The sequence below is a fragment of the Piliocolobus tephrosceles genome, chromosome 8, assembly GCF_002776525.5.
Source record: "Piliocolobus tephrosceles isolate RC106 chromosome 8, ASM277652v3, whole genome shotgun sequence".
NCBI lineage: Eukaryota > Metazoa > Chordata > Mammalia > Primates > Cercopithecidae > Piliocolobus > Piliocolobus tephrosceles.
The window spans coordinates 87,238,780-87,263,694 of NC_045441.1; the positions used below are offsets into that span (position 1 = coordinate 87,238,780).

Sequence of the window (24,915 nt, forward strand, 5' to 3'; positions counted from 1 at the left end):
TCTTTCTTTCTTTCTTTCTTTCTTTCTTTCTTTCTTTCTTTCTTTCTTTCTTTCTTTCTTTCTTTCTCTTTCTTTCTCTCTGTCTTTCTTTCTTTCTCTTTCTCTCTGTCTTTCTTTCTTTTTTCTTTCTTTCTTTCTTTCCTTCTTTCTTTCTTTGTCTTCTTTCTTTCTTCTTTCTTTCTCTCTCTCCTTTCTTTCTTTCTTTCTTTTTCTTTCTTTCTCTCTCTTTCTCTTTCTTTCTTTCTTTCTTTCTTTCTTTCTTTATTTCTCATCCTTATTTCTTTAAACATGAATATATATATATATATATATGTGTGTGTGTGTGTGAATATATATATATAGTTTAACATAAGTGCTAAGTGTTCAGAAGAGAATAGCCCTGGGCTTGAGTAATTCATAATCCAATTCTTAGGTTGGTACAAAAAAATAATTAAAATTTAAAAAAAAAAAAAATTGCAAAAACCGCAATTACTTTTGCACCAATCTAAGACACTGGTTATAGTGTGCTCAGAGACACATGACTGAGTTATCACAGAGCTGAGATTACAACTGAAGCCTCTTCATTCCCACAAGAGTAAACTTTTTGCTTCTTACTGAGGTTGAGAACTAATTTAGAAAGAAGCCTGTAATGCCAGAATTCTTGATACTTGTATCAAAGCAAGGTGACAAATAATAGTCATATTGAAATGAGCATTTCCAGACGAACAAGTTAAATTTTGTATCAGATGCTGAAGAATTCTGTTCTGCTATGAGCACCCAATCTATAAAGCTGGTTCGGTCTCTACCTAGAATATATTCCTTATAAAAACTTGGCTGGGCGCCATGGTTCATGCTTGTAATCCCAGCACTTTGGGAGGCCAAGGTGGCAGATCATCTGAGGTCAGGAGTTCGAGACTAGCTCAGTCAACATGGTGAAACCCTGTCTCTACTAAAGATACAAAAATTCATCAGGCATGGTCGTGTGCACCTGTAGTCTCAGCTACTTGGGATACTGAGGCAGGAGAATCGCTTGAGCCTGGGGGTGGAGGTTGTAGTGAGCCAAGATCATGCCACTGCACTCCAGCCTAGGCAACAGAGTAAGACTCTGTCTCAACAACAACAACAACAACAACAAAATCACAATAGTACATGTATACATGTGTACCATTTATTAACACTATACAAATTTATATTTATTTATCCATATATACAGATGTATATGCATGTATACATAAATGCCTATTATATAACATGCTAATTCTATCTTGTATATATGTGATTGTATATACTGTATATCTATGATTACATATACTATATATTGTACATAAGAGAGTGTTTGCAGACAGCAACTTTCAGAAATTTCTTGTGTAGAGTAGTTCTTATAATGACAGTAATAACATGAAATCACACACTGACCCAAATGCTTCTCCTCCAATTATAACACTTATTCTTTGAAATTGCCTATTTCTACTCTATTTCCTCCATTATTACATGAACTCTATTAGGGTAGGAATATGTCTGTCTTGATGACCATTTTATCATTATGGTACTTATAAATACATGGTAGATTCTCAATAAGTGTAAAATAATTAATGTTTTTACAGGATAAATGTTGTCAAGTGTCTTTTGTGATGCTCACCCTGACTTAAGTTATTCGAGACAATTCTTCCAGACAACTGTAAATTGTGAAGTCATTGTTTGGCTTTCTTTGTCTTGCTTGAGTACCCTTGGATTTACATTGCTCTTATCTATTAATTTTACTGTGACATCATCATTCAAGAAGCATAAACCAGGGATAGGCATGTTTTGAAGAGAACTTGCACTCATACACTAACTTGTGGAAAACAGGTTTTTGAAAGTCACAGAGGTATTTTAAAATAAGAATTAAAATTAGATCATACATTGATAAAAAGTTAAGTGGTATTTGCTGTTAGATGTTTCTTGGAAAACTTGTTCTGACTAGCCTGTAGAAAGGATGAAACTTTCTTGGGACTACTGTGTGACTGCATCCTCTCCTCACCAAGCCACCCAAATATTAAGTAATGGGTAGGCTCTGTAGGTGGAGACGGGCCATTTTCCAAATAGTTGTAGTTGTCTTTAAAAAATAGTAAGAGCCACAGGCTGATTAATCTATTTCAGCCATTAGACTATGATAAGAAAAGTATAAAATTCCGTCAAACTTTTCAATTATTATATACACTTTAGTCCAAAATATATGTCTTCATCATAAATATGCATGGGAACAGTATAGAATATTCCTACTAGTGTTTTGTTTATAGCTATTTGTCTGTGGGAGGTAGACTTATCTAAAGTGTTACCATTTTCCATTTGTTATCTGGATGTGAACAAAGAGAAAGATAATGTTTTTACACAATATCATGTTTTCTTGGTGTGGTCACCTTTAATAATAGAAACCAAAAGAAACATTTCCCAATGTATTCATCATAATTCTATCAGGAAGCAGATGTGCAGTCTTATTTTTCTTTTAAATCATGTATTTATTTATTGCATTATATCTTTCAGTTGTAGATATTTTCCTGTAGAGGGAAATTCCATCCTTCCTGGAATAATAATTCCCCAAGTTTTAGATGTATTTTTTTAAACTGGAGATTTGACATGAAAATACACCCTTCCTTCTTAAATATATTGGTCTTTTGATTGTATGTCTATACCGGTAAACCTTGAATGCTTATAATGCTTCCTGAAGATATTTCTGTGTATTTATAACAGTAAATCAAGATAATTTTATGGGCAAAGTCACATTCTTACTAATCTACCACAAATAGACCTCCAACATTAGTATCAGCTACACAGTAAATTATATCATTCAAAGGTGAAAATTTATAACACAACCACCTATCCTTCTAGCTTTCTAATTACTTTTCTTCATTCCCGTTGAAATGCTTTATGTTTCCATGAGAACATCTCCACCCTTGACTGTTCTGCATATTTCCAGATACTCTTGGCCTCACTTCTCTATTTAACCAGCCAAGACCTCCAGATGAGGCATTTCAAGCAAAATGTTTCAGCCTATTATAACATTTCTTCTCTTGACATTTCAGTGAGTTGATGTAGCTCCCTGCATGATGAAACATAATATTGTTTTGGCTTTTTATGATCTTCAGGGTCTCAGTTTACCTGTGTCTAATGAAATATCTGCTGTTTCTCCAGCCACATTTGCTAATGGATATTTCTCTAAGGCCAATCCATTTGTATTCATTTCAGGACATTGTTTCAGTTAAATTTTGTTTAATTTGGTAATTTACTTTCACATTCACTGTATGCCATCATTTATATAATACCTCTGATCCGTTGCTTTGGCTGTAATCCATTATCACCTTCCTACAAAACCTCAAACTCATGTTTTCTTATCCACTTTAATGTTCTTTCAGCCCTTCCAATATAAAATGTTCAAAATAAAACAGGGCTTTCATTTTTATTTTTTCCCCTCACCAACTCACTGAACCTCTTTTCTTTACTTTTATCAACACCATACAGCTAGTAATTTCAACTTTACACATCAGTCATCTCTAATGCAATACAGAGCAGGTCCTGTGAACCTAGTCCCACCTGGATTCCCATCCTGATTCTGTCACTAACAAGCTTGTAGCCTTGGGCAACTTGCTTTATCTCTCTGTGCCTTAGATTCAGCATCTGCAAATGAAGTGTTAAAAGTATTTAATAAATTACTGTGTGTATTGAGTTAATATGTGTTCATAACTTAGAATAATGTCTGGTCCTTAGTAATACTTCATAAATGTTAGCTACTATTATTATCACTTTCCCTTGCTCTTTATTTCCAATTACTTCAGCAAGTTTTCTTAAAACTTGCCTCCTTTCCATCGTCACTGCCAACACCGTGATTCAAACCTTCATGTTCTTTTGCCTGAACTATTTTATTAGTTTTCTAACTCATATTTCTGTTCTCATTTTATCATAAGCCCTAATCAAGTGAAGATATTGCATTTAAGAACCTTTATCATTGTTAGTAAGACTTTATTTGGTAAGATCAACATCGTGTAGAAAAATACATAATTTAAGCAAAACTAACAATGACATTAAGTATCACGTGCATATATAGCATGTTTTAATGTGTATATGTGTGTAGGTATATGAAATATAGTAGTAAATGAAGAACAATATCATTCCAAGAAAATCAGATTCTCATTGGTTTTAAACCTGCTTATGCCATTAACCGTCTTCTTGGCACTTTCCTCTATTAAAAAATCGATGAAGCACATTATATACTCAGGTACATATTTATATAATTTTGTTAGGAATAATATATGTCCTTTTAAGGCCTATGAACCCATCTGCATTTTCTCTTGCTTATCTTTTTAGTGTCTTTTCTGTATATTTCTGTAAAAGGCTGACCTTTGCAAATACTTTGTAGTGTTTGAGATGCATGATTGCTTTCTCTACTACACATTTTCTCCATAAATGGAGACTTACACCACATACTTGCTCCTATTTTATATAAGAATAATTGTAAGGAATAATTGATGTCCTTCTTAATTTAAAGGGAATGACCTGAATTGGGTTTAAAGAAATATATTGCAAACTTTTTAAAAAATGGTTTGCATATGTACTCAGATATTGAAACATCACAAGTGATGAAACTATTGTGGGTGAAGCATGATTTTCCCCTGATAAGGTAAACTGAAATAAAGTGACTGCTCTGTTTGGACACCTCTGGTGTCATTCACTGCCTACTGAAAGTGATGGCAGAATCCATTGTAAACACAATACCCTTGTCATGATTGGGTTGTAATCTAACTTTGCAGTTTAGTCCGTGCTTATCTTAGCCACATGAAATTATTACATCACATCTTTTCTCATGCCATATCTTTTGTGTCTATTGAAACATTATCTACTTACAAACTCTAGCTTAAATGATTTCTCTACTGTGAAATTTTCTTTGATTCTACTACATCTCCCATTCATCTCACTCAAGAAATTTTTTTTTACTATTCATCTTCTATATTTCTTGTATAGCACTTTCATTCTGCTTAAATTACAGCTCTTTGTATACATGTTTTATATCTCTAAGTGCCTATTGTTTCCTGGAATAAAAGACCATATTTTATTTACCAGCTACAAGTACAATGGAGTTGAGTTTTATACAGGTTCTAAGTTCTAAAGTCAATATTTAAAGTTAAAAATTCCTACTGTCAGCATTATCCAGAAAAATCCCAATGTAATATATAAAATGTATTATACAAAATTTGTGTGCCACAAAAGTGGCTGACATTCAGTCTTTCAATAAACTACAACACTGAAAGTTTTCCTCCTGTATTGTGTCAAGTCACTTTCTTCACTTCAGCACCAGATGAAGTAATTGGCTTGTCTTTAGAGGTTGTGTTGTATGAAAAAATCCATGCATCTTTAAGCATGAAAATCAAATGCAGCTTGCAGAGATGCTCAGACTATGAGAACTTAGAATGACTAAGGGAATCTAGTTTTCCTTTCCAAAAAAATATCTTTTAAAGAGTGGCAGTTCAAAAATGCTTTCTATCTGCTTTAATTTTAAGAAATTTGGTTATCAAGTTCGTAAGAGTTTCGATAAATAAATATATGTATAGATACATACAGATAGAGAGATAGGTTTCGGTTCAAACAAACAATAACAACTAGTTTAAATAACTAGTTTAAATCTGTGATTGGTGGTATCATTATACAATGATATTATGTAGTGACTCTGTTCAAGTTATTATTCACTGAAGGCTCCCAGGTAGCAACGTTATGAAAAGGACATACTTTTGCTCAGATAGACCTTTATTCAAATCCATGCTCTGATACTGACTGACTGTAAGACCTGAAGCACTCACTACACTTCTCTGAGCATCAACTTTATTGCAAACTAATTCGCATTTTTGAAGTCTTCCAAAAGAGTCTGAATAAGATGTGTAGAGTTTATTTCATAGCAAACATTCAAAAAAGATTGGTGATTATTACTGTTGTTATTGATGTTTCCATTCACAAAATAAACATTTTTAACTTATGAAACTTGAAACTTTTCCTGTTAGAATGGAAGTCTGTAACTGTACTCAGTTCAAGTTATATTTGAAAGATTGGCAAAAATTACTTTCCCTTACTGTTTCTGAAAAGCATTCAGATATGAAATGCTTGGTTATTTACTTGAATCAGGATTGAAACATTTGGCTGGTTGAAAGCAATTCTGGGAATGAGAATAAGGGAGCCACTTTAAATGATTGAAGCTGGATTTCTGAATTGGGTCTTTCAGAAATAAGGGGCTTCTTTGCCCATTTTCCATGAATTTACATTTTTCATAGTAAATTGTCTTGGATCAGATAAATTTTAAGTAACATCTTTCACTTTATTCATTACTTTAAAAAATTCATCTTTAAATTGCCCAATTATTTCCTACAGTCTTGTTATCCTTTCTGCTGGACTGATTCTTTTTTTCTTATTTTTTCCATCATGCTGATCATTTTTATAGCGTTTTTTTTTTTTTTTCAGATTCCATTTCTGATCTTTGAAGTATTATAAATCTTTCAAGACTTTGGAAACTAAGATTGTAGTTTACTGTTCACTCTGATGACAAGCACTGTATTCTTCGCTTTATAACAATTTTCTTACTGAATTCTCTTGATTTATTGTGTGGTGAGTGATATCTTCTTCTTTTTCAAGTGAAGAAACTGAGGCATACAGCGATTAAATAACTCGCCCCAATTTCCTCCTACTGAGCTGTGAAGATAGAATGTGGACCCAGGCAGTTGGATTTTAGGGTTTAAGCTCTTCACTGCTGCACAAGCATTAGCTCACTTTCATGGAGAGGCCACTTTCCACGTGCCTTTTTTTTTCTTTTCTTTGTATTCTGTTTTACTTTCTAATCTTACTGTATATTTTGGATTTATGTATACTTCTTTTATATTCCTACTTCACATCCTTGTCTTTCCTTCTCGTTAGCTCACCTCCTTGGATGTCCTCGGCCTCTAAACCTCTGCCTGATGACATTCAATCGCTGACTCAGTTCCTTTACTTCTGTCTTCCAAGGAGTCTGAACATTTTAAATGTTATTTTCCTTTCAGTCAGTTCCAAGATGATGTTTGCCTCTGCTAAGTGTATTTCCTCTCAGCTACTGGAACCTTCTGTTCTGCAGATTGCTCCTTGGTGCATTTGGAAAGACGTTGCCAAGTTTCTTTTTGTGCATATGCTTGTTTTCAGTTTCTGGAAATTTGTCAGAGCTTCCACTCTTTTTCCAAATTCTTCCTCAGGTTTTCCTCACCCTCCCAGTACACCTTTCCCATATTGTTCCTCCTTCCATTTACTGCTCCACTCCACTGCATCTTTAGAGTGTCCTTTTGTTCTGAATGCTTAAACCTACCTGAAATTTCTGGCTTTTTTCACTGTGGCATGAGTTGCATTTTAATCAACTATGACATGTCATTCTTAGAAAACAAAGGTCATTCTATGAAAACAAATGGCTACACATTCTGGAAACTTAAGCTAGTAACTTTTGTTATTAATTTTTACCTGATCTACTTCACCTGCTTCTTTCATTTTTCTTTCATAATAATTGCATTTTTTATGTTTCCCAACAAACTCATGATAAGGGTGTGGTTTTATGCAGTAATCACTGTTTTGTTAACTCTGTGTTTATTGATGCTGTGACTTTGTACATGAATTGCTCAGGACATACAATGCAGTGGAAGGATCACTTGCTGGGCAGTTGGAGGATGAGGTCTTTGTTGTTGTTAGCCCTTCTTTCTACTTGACTTAGGCTGCTCAGAAACCCCTCTGATTCTTGCTTTGTTACTTGTGAAACAGAGGATGAGCAATATCTAACTCCAAAGCTGAAATTAAAATGAGATTAAAAAAAAAAAAACACATGTTTTACAAATTGGGAACAGCTACAAAACAGGTACAGTTTATTATTACATTGACTCTCAAAGCACAGAGATGAGTGTTTGTCAGACAAGCAAATGCATAAAATGCAAACAAATGGACAGTCTGACTAGAGTGAGAATTTCATTTCTTCAGAGTTTTCTATTGTGCATCAGATGTTTCTTAAAATGCAGAAATCTTCACTTCGAGTTTTAATAAAAACATATTTGTATGCAACACTGTGGATATTTAAGTTGTGAGATAGTGGATGACATACCTGTTTTGCTAACTCAAATATCATAATCCAAAAATAATACCTGTGTGGGTAGTTCGGTTTCTTCCTATGATGGGTATTACAGAGTGATTCATAGAAAAAAATATAGATTGACCTCTATGTACATGCAACAGCATGTGTTATTATGGATAAATAAGTCCCACCTGAGAAATGTTTGCTTCCTTCTGTGAAGAGCCACCTCACTCCTACATGAATGATAGTTGTTTTCCTCTCTTCCTGCTTCTTGCAACTTTCCCTGCCTACTCAACCTGCAACTGTCCTCAGTTCCAGCCCTGTCTTCTTTGCCCCTCCAGAGGCCGTGGGTACCTGGGTTTTTCATACCCCGCAAAGTTACAGCAGGGGAGGGAGGAATAATTTTATGATTATAAAATATTTATGATTTATTTCCATATCTATCTATCTATATGTTATTTATATATTTTATATTTCCCCATTGCTAACTATATGAGTGGTTTATACACATTTTAATATTTTAAAATATTAACTTGCAAATCAACACAAAGAATCACTGTAAGCCACGTTAAAATGACCAATTATTCGATTTTATTTAGTTCCCTTCTGGAAATTACCGAATTAATTTACTATTTCAGGTGAAGGCTAGTGTAACAAGAAAACACAGAAGATAAAGCTAAAATTTTTAGTCCTTTTGAAAATTGAGTTTGTATTATTAATATAATTCCGATATTTCCTTATTTTATGTTGACTATTTTGTCTTCCAGAATCATAGTCACCCTCTGTATGGTCAAGTTGCCTGTATTTTATTTACATTGTCCAACTGATGTTATCCATTCCCCTCCTCCATACATGCAAGTAGTCATTGCTTGCATTTTTATACTTCACTTCCTAATTTTAGGGTTGATTTCTTTTCTCCTTCTTTGCAATTATTCTTCATAAACCTCTTCTCCTAGTACCAAATTTAATAATACTTTTTTCCTCTAGAATTTTGATATATTTTGCTGGTTTGTAGAGAGATACTTTGCCCGTCAACTTGTTGCTCATCCAAGTTGAGCTTCTTTAGTGCTTTAATCTTCCATCAGAAATCATCTTTCTTTGTATCTTAATCATTTTTCCATCATGTCTCTGAACTCCTTCCAGCTTCCCTGAACCTTTTAGATAACGAGATGGCTGGGTCTGAACACCAGGTGCAGTCCCACCAGTCCTGTTTAGGAGTGTCCCATTACCTCTTGTGCTGCTATGATGTTTTCTTGTTCCCCAAGGTTCTCATTAGAATGATGATGCGTGTTTCTACAGGCAGAGAGTCAGGCACACTGCATCGCCCCTATTTGCCTACAGCTGCCTTCTGGCTAATTCTTTTTCCATCGTGGAAATCTCAGTTTCAATTTCTCCCTCTCTTTCACTATGACTCTGTCTCTCTTGTTCTTTATAGTTTTTATTTTTACTCATTCTGCCTGACTCAGACCTTATTCATGTGTTTATTGACCTCTTTATTTTTTTTCTGTATCTTGATCAGATCCATTATCTTCCCAGTGCCATACTTTCATGCTGGTGTTGATAGTAATCTCTGTTATTCTGACTGCATGTTCATTCATCTCATAACCATATCAATTTTGTTCGCACTTCAATGGTAAAAAAAATACATATTTCCTTATTTTATATAATGCCTTACCTTTTTTTTTTTATCAGATCAATAAGTAGCTTGACGTTATCCTGTTAGGCTTGAAAATTCAATTTTATAAAAGTTGAATTGAGATACATATTATTTTCAATATTACTATTTTCAGTTCAATAAAATAACAGTTCAGTTTTTATCCACAAGTGATATAGTTTATGGAGAGATGTGATAGATATGATATCTCTGGAGTAGTTACTGTAGAACTTATGGCTTGTGTTTCTTGAACACTAGTTGGTCATTCTCTGTTCGTTCACTTCCTTCTTTCCTATCTTTCTTGCTTCCTTCCTCCAGTTATATAATGGTTACTGAAATCCTACCATCTGCAGGACAGTGTGAAGGAAAGAATGTGCACTGGTATTAGATGGCCTGCTGTCAAAGTGAATAGCTCTGCAGCTACATCAAATCATTTTCATTGTCACTGTGTTCTTACCCATAACTGAAGTGGAGTTTAGCAATATGATGATTAAGTGAGAATAAGACATCATTTTACTCACAAATTAGAAGCCTAGTTAGAGATAAAGCCATAATAAATTTTTGGATAATATTGAGAAGAACCTTGACCACTTGAAAAGTTTGTCTTTCTAGTTTACAAAACAACACATGGCTCCCCATTGCCTACCAAATCAATTGTATCAAAACACCTTCATAGTACACATGTGGTTTGTATATGACCAGAGGACAGAAGTGACAGAAGATAGAAAATAATGTAATGGTTCATGAATTAGGTAATAAAGATAGGTGAGGGCTAGAGTTAGAGGAAAATCTGAGTCTGGCACCTTAGATTTGGGAACTGACTTTAAAGTCAATGACTGTTAAAAAGGGGTAGATTCTGTCCTACCACCTGGAGTGTTTTCATGATTAATCCAGATTCCTTATCACCCCTCTTTGACTTGCTGCAATGAAATATTTGAAGATGATGGCCTGGAAACTGCAATTTAACACCGTCCTCTACCCTCACTGCCATTTGATTTATGTGTTTATACTTGTTACAAAATTTTAGCTGAAAGTGCAGCCAGTCATTGTCAAAATCAGAGAATATCAGGGTCTAAGATAAGTAGGAGAAAAAAAGCAGACGAAGGGGGTTAAGGAACTACAGGTGTTGGGTCCTGCCAGTAGCTGAGGTAATGGTAAAGAGAGTGATGTGGTTAACAAAGCAGGTAGACACTATAGACACAGTCGGTGAGAAGGGGAGAAATAAGTCACTATGAGGAATTTGTGGTAAGGGCCAGAAATTGAGTTTCTGATCTTAGTGGAACAGAAAAAATTCTGATGATACGAATCAGTGTGCTTTGGGGGACTGAAGTGAAAACGTGAGGACTATTGGGCGTTGTTGAGAGGAGCTACATCTCCACCCAGCGGAGCCTTTGTTGGCTTGTTTTGTTTTGCTTTGCTCTCCCCAAACAATGTTGATGTATGTATAGCATAAATTAATGCAGTTTATTTACTTACAAGCCTTGTAAAATACAAGTAACAAGAGAAATATAAGATCATATTGTGACATGGTGCAAAAAACTCAGACATCAGAGTATTTTAGTGAGCACATTTTAGACAGTATACATAAAGTGTAGGCAAGGGTCAAATTTTGAAGAAAAGGCACATAAAATGTACAATGGGGAGCTGTTTAAGCATACCAAATTGTCAACTTATAAAAGCATCTTTTCAGGAATTTAATCTCACTTGGAGAAACAAAAATATTTTGGTTAATATTTTGAATACAACCAGAATCTTTCATACAAGTTATTTTTATTACACTATGCTGATATTTTAACATTGATATCAAAACTGTTACCATATTTGTATTGCTAACATAATTTATTTATTAACTGCCACATTTTTAATATTGACTTTCTTTATCCATCTAAGCAAATAAGGATGAAATTTTGTTATTATAAAAATAAGAAATAGAATAAAACCCTAGGTCTATTTTTTAAATCAGACTAAAAAGGTAGTTTTGTGCCAGAAACAGTTAAACATTCTGTATTTCGAAGTGCCATTTATTCCCGAAGCATGTCAGCCTCTGCAGTGACCGTCTGTGTTTATCTTTATAAAGAGTAAAGTAAACCATTATGCAAACACACTTCCATTTGGGCACTGTAGTGCCAAGTGTTAATGGCATCATTATTCCAAACAAAGCATGTTTAGAACCATTACTTTTTGTGTTATTTTTCTTGTGGTGATTTCCATAAAGTGTCTGTAGGCTAAGATATTTGCTGATATAACTATTTTCTTCTTACTGTCTGTTATGCTAATGGTATTTTGTGGTGTTTTTGGTAAACCGGTTGATTTACTTCATAAAGAGCCTGTTAAAAAGATTACTTTGTAATCTGTGCCAGCTCTCTTTCTTTGCGTGTCCTCTATATTTGATGGATATAAATGGCTTATAGGTGATGACTTGGGTGGAAAATGTAAGCAACTCAAAAGGGGTTGAAATTTGCTCATAAAGTAGTAAAATTCTTAAAATTTTTCAATACCGAACTAAAATGTAGTTAAGACCATAGGTCTTAAACAGATATTATTTTTCTGAAATGTGATTTTTATAACTTTATACTCTGGAACATTCAATTATTCCTTTAAGTTGGAAGAATCAAACTCTAGAATTCTATGCAATACATTGAAGTTGGAGATTGCTTTATTATCTTAAGAATCACTTGTGGCCGGGTGCGGTGGCTCACGCCTTTAATACCAGCATTTTGGGAGGCTGAGGCGGTGGATCAAGAGGTCAGGAGATAGAGACCAACCTAGTCAATGTGGTGAAACCCTGTCTCTACTAAAAATACAAAAATTAGCCAGGTGTAGTGGTGCATGCCTGTAGTCCCAGCTACTCAGAAGGCTGAGGCCGGAGAATTGCTTGAACCCTGAAGGTGGAGGTTGCAGTGAGCTGAGATCTTGCCACTGCACCCTAGCCTGGGTGACAGAGCAAGACTTCATCTAAAAAAGTCACTTATATTATAGCATAATGCAAGATGAATTAAAATATTATTTTGTCTACATTTCTAAGCATACACACACACACACACACGTAACAAATAGGTGATAAAACTAACAATTATCAGAAGAAAAATAAAAATAACTGGATAAGCCAGTGCACATTTGGACTTAGAAGCACATCAGCTAAAATAAAAGGAATGGTATAAGTGTGACATAAGTCATATTGTTCATTCATATTTGCAAGAGCTCAGCATTTAATTGTCATTGACTGAGATACCACAATTTTATGAGATGTCGAGGGCTCATTACTTACTGCTCTATGATAAATGCAAACATTATCTCTGGTAATATTAGACATTTTATAATTTGTACTCTGTTGAAGAGCTAACCCCCATTAGAAATAAATATATAACTAAAATAAAACATGAATATAAGTAAGTATGACATCTCTAAAAGGTAAATAAATTATTGTTTATTGTATATTTTTTAAATAATAGGTTTGTTTTATAGTATCTAAATGTGTAAGTGAATCATTTGCAAAATGTCTTTAATTAACACCATCAGTTGGACCTGTTCCCTGATTTGTCTATTATTTAAGATTTGTGTCTTTGGCATGTTACACCCCTGTTGGAAGTACATTAAGTTTCAGTGTGACTCAATGTTATTAGGGGTTTAATATGTACCTATGGAAAACAAAATAACTAATGGACCCTCAGGGAGATTAAAAGTAAGATGATAGCCTCATAAGCACTAAATTCTAATGGATAAGTAACTAGTGTCCAATATATACGTTAGGGGTAACATACATTTTAAGTCAGATGGATTGGCAGGAATGTATAATGTGATAATAAAGCAAATGTCAAAAAAAAGAGTGATTGCAGAATCTAGGTGTTGGTGTACAGATGCTTTCTGTATACTTCAACTTTTCTGTATGTGTGAAAATTTTTATAATAAAATGTTTGAAAAATCTTTGCAATGAAAGATCATTACATTATTTTTAAAGCAATCAATTTGAAAAACTGTGGAGATGACAGTAATAACATGACACAATTCTTTATATGTAGAAAGACAAGTTGTGCTTTATCTTTAAATAAATACCTTTAAAAATAATGACATCTGAGCTTAGCTAAATTCTTTTCAGATTTTTGCATATTTTTGTAAAAAGGTTTTACTCTTTTCTCTTTAGATTATGTGTTCAAACCTAATTATCTTTTATGGTTGTCTATTATTTAGGGCCAACCTAAACTTATCACCTTGTGTTGTATTTTAGTCAATGCACTTATTCAGTTTTATGGTTCTCTCTGGCACATTTACAAAGTGCACTTTATACTGCACTTCTAGTTTCCTATAAACAAGGAAACAATCTGTTCTACTGTATTTCAAATCACTGCCATCCTGACCATTACTTCATTTGCAATAAAAGTCACAAACTGTGCAAGTGCATTTCATACATGTTCATTTCCAAGGTGTTAATAAGTAAATGTCTGGTCAGCATTGGTACAGAGAAGGTGATAACAGACCCCCCCAACATGGTAGGGTTTATATGAGGTTTGATGGGGTACCAAGAGTATGTTTCCCTGCCCATTTCCTTGAGGCTCCCTTCAATGGGAATGTCCATGTTTGTTCCATCTTTCTAAAAAATAAAATAAGGTTTCTATTGAAAGGTAAATGTTAGCAACCACTAACAGTTATTAATAACTGAGCATGATGAATGTATATTGTAGCCAGCCCTGAGAAAACTGGGCATGGTGAGAGTTTGGAACTTGGGAATTCTCTGTAGTGTCTGAACATCCCTTGGTTTAGCAGGCACAGGAAATATGATGACTTGGAGGTTAGGCAAGCAGAAGCGAGCAGTAAGGCACTCTTAGCAGTAAGGAGCAGCTAAGGGTTTCTGTGACAGTTGATTTTATGTGTCCACTTGACTGGGCCATGGGGTGCCTGGACATTTGGGCAAATTCTGGATTTGTCTGAGAGGGCATTTTTGGATAAGATCAACATATGAATTGGTAGACTGAGTAAAGCAGATTGTTGTGTCTCCTGTTGTGGGTCTCACCCAATCAGTTGAAGACCTAATGGAACAAAAAGCTTGACATTCCCACAAGTGGGAGGGAATTTCCTCTTGCCTGACTATCTTGAGGTGGGATATTTATTTTTCTGCCTTTGGACTTGAACTGAAATGTCTGCCCTTATTGGTCCTGGAACCTGAAGGTGTTCGGACTGGAACTGTAGTATTATCTCTCCTGTTTTTCAGGCCTTCACACTTGGACTGGAACTATAACATCTGCTGTATTGGTTCCCAGGCTTTTGAGCATACACTGTTGGTTCTCCTGAATCTTCACCTTGCCAACTGCAGATCTTGGGAGTCGTCAGCCTCAGTAATTATGTGAGTCAATCTCTTAAATAAACCTCAATAGATAGATGCATGTATTCTCCTATTTGTTCTGTTTCTCTGAATAATTCTAATACACTGTCCTTGGGCTGATGTGATTGGAGAGGAAGCACTCTACATGATGGTTTGTTAAGGCAAACTTTGGATAATCTATGTCCACACTACATACGATGTTATTTCTAGACATGATCACTCCAAGACCTTGGAATGCAAATAATGATTGGGTCTCTGCTGTATCAATGACTCTCAAAACAAATATAGTGTAAAGTAATTGTCATGCTTTGAGTTTTGTTAGTTATATACAGTTGACCCTTTAACAACATGAGTTTAAACTGGGTGGGTTCACTTATATTAGATTTTTTTTTTTTTTTCAAACAGATACAGTATTCTCAGGATGCAAAACCTGCTTATACTGAAGGCAGTCTTCTTATATATCAGGGTTCTGCAGGGAGGACTGTGGGAGAATGTTGCACACGTGGGCATATGGGAATGGCAGAGATCCTGGAACCAATCTTTGGTGTGTATCAAGGGATGACTATACATTATAATGTTGCCATTACATTAGTAATCACCTGCAAATAGTAATTTACCTCTCTTAGAATTAGCAGACATAGCTTTCTTGTGATTTCTTGATTTGAACATGTCACAGTGTCCCAGTTCCTTAGGCTGCTAGACTTGACTTTGACTTGCATCAGTGACTACTTTTGCTTCAGCTCCAGAGCTAAAGATGAACAATTATGGTAGTCCCTTCTATTATTTTATTTGTTGTATAGAATAACAAAATATACCATGTAAGCACCAAGTAATTTATCAGTTTCTAATCCTAATACATGCGTGTATTTGTTTTATAAAATAAATTATTTGAATATAAATTATTTCGATGAGATTAGACATTTTGCTTGTATGTAATCTTGGCAATGCTCTGTTGAGTTATTACTATACCAAAAATCAACATCTTATTCTGTTATTGTTGTGCTGTTTCATTGTTTGATAGGCATAATTCATAGCTCTCATTTTCCTTTTACTATAAGATTGTGATTAACATTTTAGGCACTTAGCCTGAGATCACTTTCATCCTAGCTAACTTGTCTTCTTCCACAAATTAGACATCGTGTCGTCCTCAAATTATAAACTATTAATTTTCAGGCAAGAAAAATGATGTCTTTTGACTACCATATAATTTAATTTGGTGATCAGAGATCAAATGTAATTGTAAATATTGATTCCTCTTTGCTTATGACTGATAATGATTCTTTTACGTGCATCTTTGACTTATTCTAACAATCAGTAATAGGTAATTCAGTCATTACTTATTTATACATTATAGTAAAATTTGTTTAACAGGTACTTGAAATAATCGAAACCAAAGATTAAAGAACCCTCACTCTGAACAAACAAATATTGTCCTACAAGTAAGTACAGGTATAAAATAAAACATAAAAACAAAACAAGGAAGACATAAATGTTTAATAAATCAAAGGGAGAAAAAATCATAAAGTGGTTATGAAATCAATGATTATGCAATTTAAACAATTTTGTTTCATATATTCAGCCATAGAAGCTATAAGATAATTAACTATTATATAATTAGAAAATAAAGAAAGCATCTCAAGGTATATAATACAATTGTAAGAGATATTCTTTGCAAAAAAGTTTTGTGGACTTTTTCATTATTTTTATCATAGTAAGGTCAAAAATCCTTTTTTTTTCCAGACAGTCTAAACTTTGGAATTTTTAAATAGGAATTTAAAATGTTCTTCTAATATAATAGTTTAAGTTTGTCTAGAACCTTCAGGTCAATGTGATGAACTAAACAGAAAATATTATCACAAAAAGCTGTGCCAGTACAAGATGCTTTGAGAATATAAAAGAAATAGTACTAAATACACTATAATATACTGAAAATTGCATACCTTGATCACAGACACACACACACACACACAGATGCATTCGCACATCAACTACGATGTTCTATTTTAACCAATATAGAAATATATATTGTCTAATCCCTAGTTCAAGTTAAGAACTATATTCTTTCTGGAACTGATTTTGAAAATAATGTGTTACTGTTTGTTAAGAGTATGACACTGTTTTTGTTTACTTTGTCTCAATTTGGGGTTAGGAAAAATTTCCAGAAATCTTCTATACATATATAAACTTGGAGATGTTTAGATGGTTTATTTTGAAGATTTCCAAAGTGAAGAATGAAAAAAGAAATGAGGACAGACTATACAAGCCCAAATTAAGGAATGAGAAAATGAACCATTTTCTTGAGTTGAGAACACTTTCTCTATTCAGTTTTACATAGGGTTTTTGCAGCAATTTTTTTTTACATAGTTTTATTAGATTTTCAGTCTCAGTAATATCAGATAACGTCTCTAATTATATATGTGCGGTGTGTGTGTTTGTGTGTGTGTGTGTGTGTGTGTAGATTTTTTTTATTATAGGTAACAGTACTATTTAAACATTTATATTGCTTAGTATTTGAGAAACTTTCAGGTGATATTAAGCTTTAAATGGGTTAAGCTTTTAACTGAGTTAAATTGTTTTAGAACTTTAGAAACATTGTTTTAAAATATTATTTTGTTTGTCTAACATTTACAATAAAAGGAATTAACAAGAAACACAAAATAACACCATTCACCATTCACTACAGAGGGAAGTCAACCTAAAGAAAGTCATCTTTGGATTCTTTCCAGTGAGGCTTAATCGTGGCAGCACAATAGGGACATTGTTATGCCAGGTCTTACCTACTTCATTACCTTATACCTAAACTCAGAGAACCAAAACATAGAAAAGCTGCAATGACTGTAATCTTCTGGATATAAATGTAGCAAAAGCTGGAAGATACTGAAGAGTAAAGGAGATAAAATGAACGTTAAGATGTAAGCAATAAATTGATTAGTATATTGCATACCCAAATTCTCCTTCAGGTTTCAGGTTTGATTTGGGAAGTGATTCGATTTACAGGGATATATATATATACACACACACACATATATATTTTTTTTTCTAGAAAAGTATTTAGAACAGAAATATCTTTTCAAGATTTTCAGTTCTTAGTACCATAACAGCTCAAATTTTTTTTCATCACACCTCTAGGCCAACAAACAAATACTAAGAATTCTGATTTTTATAGTTAAGGCCAAACAACTTAATAAGTATTTATGTCCTGACAACATAAATTAAAACAAAAAAATGTTTTACATGTTTTAAATTTAAATATCCTTAAATTACATGTGAATTACTTACTAATGGGGAGTGCATATGTGTTGGGCACTGTGCAGCTTCCCAAACCTTGGAATCGGATTGGACATTGCGATCCTTAGTACCTGTTCCACAAGGGCTTTTGAGGATACTTGCTTTACTGAGAACCCAACTTCACATACCTATGACCCCTCGAATGTAACCCCTTGGAATGTTGAAATTAAGAAACAGCTTGACTAGTAGTTAATACACTCTCTGATAAATAGTGAGTATTGTTGTGTTTATCTTGAAATTTTAAAATCTTACAGCATTCCTGGTGAGTTCACTGTATTACTCCAGAGTGCCTTGCATATAGTTTTGGAATCACAGTGTTAGACGATTAGATGCTAATGTTAATCGTAGCCCCTAAATCTTAATTGAGAAGTCCAAAAGCCTCTGACATGGTGGAAGTGAATGGAAGCACTGTATGGCGACTATAAAAGCTCAGTATCATCTTTAATCTCATTGTTTTCTGATTTTTCTCAGTCCAGTACGGCAAATATTTCCTAGGATTTACAGGATCACAGAGTCCGTGACTGAAAATTTGATGTTAGACAGTGATGGTAAATAGGACCACTATCATTGTTTAAGGCAAGTGTTACTTTTGTTTTTTGTTTGTTTTTTGAGACAGAGTCTTGCTCTGTCACCCAGGCTGGATTGCAGTGACACGATCTTGGCTCACTGCAACCTCTACCTCCTGGGTTAAAGCAATCCTGCCTCAACCTCTCAAGTAGCTGGGATTACAGGCACGTGACACCATACCTGGCTAACTTTTTGTATTTTTATTTATTTATTTATTTGGAGAAGCGGGGTTTCGACATGTTGTCCAGGCTGGTCTTGAACTCCTGACCTCAGATGATCTACCTGCCTTGGCCTCCCAAAGTGCTGAGATTACAGGCATGAGCCACCACGCCCAACCAAGTGTTACTTCTGTATTTTTAAGAAAATAATATTATCAGTGTTTAAGACATTTTAAATTTTGACATAGCATTTGAAGATTTGGTGTTATTTTGTTTCCTTTTAATCCCTTTTATTATGCAAATGGTTTTATTTTGTGTTTCTTGTTAATTCATTTTATTGTAAATGTTAGAAAAATAAAATATTTTTTATAAAGTTTCTAAAGTTCTAAAATAATTTAACCCAGTTAAAAGCTTAGCCTATTTAGCCGGGCGCGGTGGCTCAAGCCTGTAATCCCAGCACTTTGGGAGGCCGAGATGGGCAGATCACGAGGTCAGGAGATCGAGACCATCCTGGCTAACACGGTGAAACCCCATCTCTACTAAAAATACAAAAAAAACTAGCCGGGCGAGGTGGCGGGTGCCTGTAGTCCCAGCTACTCCGGAGGCTGAGGCAGGAGAATGGCGTAAACCCGGGAGGCGGAGCTTGCAGTGAGCTGAGATCCGGCCACCGCACTCCAGCCTGGGTGACAGAGCAAGACTCCGCCTCAAAAAAAAAAAAAAAAAAAAAAAAGCTTAGCCTATTTAAAAGTTTAATATCACCTGAAAGTTTCTCAAATACTAAGCAATATAAATGTTTAATGTAGCACTGCTAGCCACAACAACAAAAAAAATCTATACACACACACATACATGCACACACACATACACACTGCACATATATAATTAGAGACATTATCTGATATTACTGAGACTGATTTAACTAATTTTTTTAAAGTTTCTAACTATATTCAGAAGAGCTACTTGTTTTAACAGTTCCTGTGAGATGTACTGAGAGGAGAACTCTGTCTTCTCATGAGTCTACCCTAACTGCAAATAAACCCGAGGGTGCTCTGAGGAAGGAGATTTGAACTAATTTTTTATTTTATCTCATTTTCATGTTTCAGTAACCCAGTTAACTATATAAACACTGTTTCCTTTTAAAAACAAGTATCTTATAGAAATGTGTATTTTCTCTCAGCTAAGGACCTTAGTGGAAATCTTATCTGGATTATTAGAACTCAAATATGAGAGTCCTTGAACTAGATGTTAACCATTTCCTGCTTCAGTAAACTGTGAGTGCCATCAGTGTCCACACTGAAAGCTCAGAACAGAAAACTAAAACAAGTCATATTAAGATGAATAGTAAAAAATATAAATTGTTTTGTAAGTGAAAAGGGAAACAAGATATGATGACAGAGAATTCTTACAGATCTCAGGGAGGGTTAATTAATGATCATCATTAATAGTGATACTTAGCAGCTGTTTCTGACACTCTTGTGATTTTAAATTCAAATTTTTAATCTTCATGTTTATTTTTAATCTTCATTTCCTAGAACCTATGTTGCTGATCAAGTTTCCATACCTTTAAATAGATTGTCATCGTGATCTCTGACCATAGCAGAGATAATTTGATTAACTTTTGTTCATTGGTTGAAATTGTTTACACCTACTAGGCAGTGGGTGTTTGAGAGAATGAAACCCAAAGCTAGTGGTGAGTGGGCTGGTATGTTAGGGACAGGGTGTACTCTCCCAGTTGAAAGACTCCTGAAAATTGATAGGGAGATGAGGCAGGAAGTTGATCAAATGAATTCTGCTGCTAGGAAATAATAGGAAGGGTACTTCTCCTATGTTATATATCCAGAACTGAGTCTGGTTATTTCATATATAACTACAAGATCAGAAAACAATAAATTAGCAGATATATAGGTAAGTGAAACAATATCAGTGATACTAAAGCATTAGGATAAATAATATTTAAATAATAAGGTACTTGAAAAAATTGATTAAGATTTTCATGAAATTCTGTTATCTAAATATCAGAAAAAAATACTTATAGACACAAGATTTTGCTTCTAAATTGATCGAGGCATCGTATTTTTCATTATTGGTATTAAATTACTTTCTAGCCAGGTTGCTAACAGCACGTCTATAGATAGATATATTTACAGATAGTTAGAAACAGGGATCATTAGAAAGATGGACAGAGACCAGGAGCCGTGGCTCAAGCCTGTAATCCCAGCACTTTGGGAGGCCAAGGTGGGCAAATCACCTGAGGTCGGGTTTTGATACCAGCCTGACCAACAGGTGGGCAGATCACTTGAGGTCAGGCATTTGAGACCAGTCTGGCCAACATGACGAAAACCCATCTCTACTAAAAATACAAAATTATCTGGGCACGGTGGCTCACGCTTGTAATCCCAGCTACTCAGGAGGCTGAGACAGGAGCATCGCTTGAACACGGGAGACAGAGGTTGCGGTGAGCTGAGATCACGCCACTGCACTCCAGCCTGCGCAACAAGAGCAAAACTCCATCTCAAAAAAAAAAAAAAAAAAAGAAAGAAAGAAAAGAGAAGAAAAAGAAAAGAAAGAAAGATGGACAGAAAATTCCACTTCCGTGACTGGAACTGTAACCATCTAATGTTGACACTGTAGTATACGGAAAGATGAGCCCATTCTCTGGAGGAATGAACTATGTTTTTCTGGTTCACTTACTTCCTCCTAATTGCTGTACCAACATTCTTTCTTTTAGACTTTCTATTCCTGAACTCCCTTGAATTGTTCACATTAAATTTGCTACTCCTCTGAGTATCCCCACAAATCTGCAGCATTCTTTTGTAGCCTGCTTCCATTCACTGGGGTCTTCTGCTTTGTCATCATCCAAACATATCTGGAGATTTTACTGTACAATTTTCCAGAAAGATATATTTGTAAACAGAAGACTGGTGCTTGTATCTTATTTCTCCATTTCTTTTATCTGTGATACCTGCTATTAGGCTAGTTTTTATTTTCTTTTGAAAATATGACATTTCTTTTTACCAATACAATTGCATATCTTAAATGCAGAATTGTTAAGTAAAAGTTTTTTTTTTTTTTTTTTTTTAAGATGGAATCTCACTCTGTCACCCAGGCTGGAGTGCAGTGACCCAATCTCAGCTCACTGCAACCTCTGCCTCCCAGTTTCAAGTGATTCCCCTTCCTCAGCCTCCCGAGTAGCTGGGGTTACAGTCCCCGCCACCATGCCCAGCTAATTTTTGTATTTTTAGTAGAGACAGGGTTTCACCATGTTGGCCAGGCTGGTCTCGCACTCCTGACTTCAAGTGATCTGCCCACCTCAGCCTCCCAAAGTGGTGAGATTACACTCATGAGACACCACTCCTGGCTAAGGATTTTTAATAGTATATGTGAAATGTGATTGTATGTATTGTATGTATGTGTAAAAATATATATAGGTATACATATGTGTATATAACTCATTAAAGAACTGTAAGATGTCATACAAATATAAAGTTGATTGAATAAGAAAGATTGAATTATCTATTTATACCAATTGGTTTTTCTTTATATGTACAATTAGCCCTCTGTATCTGTGAGCTCCACACCTGTGGATTCAACCAACTACAGATCAAAAATATCTGGGAAAAAAATTATCTGAGCAAAGATAATTTTTTGAAAAACTTAAATTTGCTGCCGACTAAGTTCTATGCCAAATCCATGGGAATGAAATTACGTGTAGGCATTGTATTAGCTTTTATAAGTAATCTAGATATGATTTAAAGTTTATAGAAGAAAAAATGTATAGGGGAAGAGGTGAGTAGGTTATATGCAAATACAACATCATATATAGGAGACTTGAGCATCAGCAGATTTTAGTATCCAAGAAGGATCTTGGAACCAATCTCCCAAGAATCTTGCGGGACGACAGTGTATTTTTAATCTCAGAGTTTTGTATTTGAGAATAAGAAATCACTTCTTTTTGCAAATGCCTTATAATTTCCCTCCAATAAAGATCCTTTTTTCCACCAGATTTTTTTTTACTTTTTGTATCATTAAATATACTGTATCATCTTGCTTGGTGACAAGATGTGATTCCTGAGAATCTCCTGTTCCTTTAATGGGAGCTCTTACGTATGAGTTCTAGATTTAGTATTCCAAGATTCCAGCAAGGTAGCTTTTAGAATGGCATTTCTCCATTTATTATATAGTACTTAAATACCAAATAACTAAAAGTAACTAACAATGATAGCATAAAAATATGTCCAATTCTGCTTCTTATGTCATTATTTAGGTATAGTACTTTTGTCTATCCCCTCAAACCAATAAAACATTAAAAACTTTTTGATATATTGTTCAGACCATCACATCCATGTCACCTTACACTTTATATTTGGCTTCACTTTTTCATTCACGCATTTTTTTCTTTGGTTTTACATAATAAATTTAACACATCTTTTGCAACATGTATTATGCCAGACTGGGATCAAATAAGGGTTAAAAAAACACTGTCAACATAATTCCCATACTTGAACGGCATCATTCCAGAAAGAGTTTAAAAATTTGGAATTCGATTTTTGTGATGCTCTCATGTCTATTCATAATTCAGAGCCCTTGAAACATTCCTAATGAGGTTTCAAGTATTTTATTTTTCCTCTATGCTTTATAAACAAATAAAATTAAACCAAACTAAACACAAATAAAATCCAAACTAGAATTGTGTATATCATCCAGCTGCTCCAGGATTTCTCTCTAAAACTTATTTGTTCTCCTTAGTTAAATACAGTGGACACCAAAGCCAGATTAATTTATAATGCCAATTTCTCCTATCTTTGAAATGTTAATCATTGGGCTGGGATTAAAGTAGGAATCTATAATAAATCCTAATCCAATTCTATGACATATTATCATTTGCTTTACACTATTCACACATATCATACTAGAGGCAGGGGGAGCAGAAAAAATAAGAACAAACGCAGCTTTAATTTTGGGGTCTAGGCTGACTTAAATGTTGGATATTGCAAGCCAGTTCCCAAAGGAAAAAAAAAATGTGTATATGAGTATAAATTCTTAGAAACCTTGATAAATGTCCTTACAGAAATCCTGATGGTTGTGTGAATTGTGTTCATTTTTCTATTACATGAAGCATAAGGCAAAAAATGTATCTTTATTCTGAGAATCTTTCCCCTCTATCTCATGTAAAATATATTTTCTACCTCTGGGGAAGAGGATGAAGTTTGTGGGTATTTACATCTTGCTTTAGTTTCAAAGCTAGCTTTAAATTCAACTTTTATGTTATTTAATTTAATTAATTAAACTTAATACATGATACTCGATTCAATTATCAGAAAACTTTTATATTTGCTTGAAACAACTTGAGTAAATTCAATCTCATTTTTTAGTTGTAAATTTTATGAAATCAGAATACAAACCAATTTTTATTGCTAATAAAAATTCAGAATCCACTTAGAGAAATACTGAAAGTGTAAAATGCACACCTGAATCTGAAGACTTAGCATAACAATGGTTTTTGAGTAATAATTTTATATTGTATACATGTTAACATGGTTATATACTGGATTAAATATATAAGAATTGGTTTTATCTGCTACTTTTTACTTTCATATATAACTACAAGAAAATTTAAAATACTGTGTCTCGGGTCAGGCTCGATGGCTCATGCCTATAATCCCAGCGCTTTGGGAGGCCTAGGTGGGTGGATCACTTGAGGTTAGGCATTTGAGACCAGCCTGGTCAACGTGGCGAAACACCATCTCTACTAAAAATACAAAAATTCGCCAGGTGTGGTGGTGCATGCCTGTGGTCCCAGCTACTCGGGAGGCTGAGGCAAGAGAATCGCTTGAACCTGGGAGGAAGAAATTGCAGT

The 24,915-nt window shown here is 34.4% G+C and overlaps 1 protein-coding gene across 1 annotated transcript in view; it reads left to right on the top strand.

Annotated features, from left to right (window-relative positions):
• The first annotated feature begins 15,000 nt into the window (after positions 1 to 15,000).
• SEMA3D (semaphorin 3D) overlaps positions 15,001 to 24,915 on the top strand; it is a 162,157-nt gene continuing 152,242 nt past the window's right edge. Inside the window, exon 1 of the mRNA XM_023226655.2 lies at positions 15,001 to 15,066. The gene's annotated coding sequence lies outside the window, so the exon portion shown is untranslated. The remainder of the gene's footprint in view (positions 15,067 to 24,915) is intronic.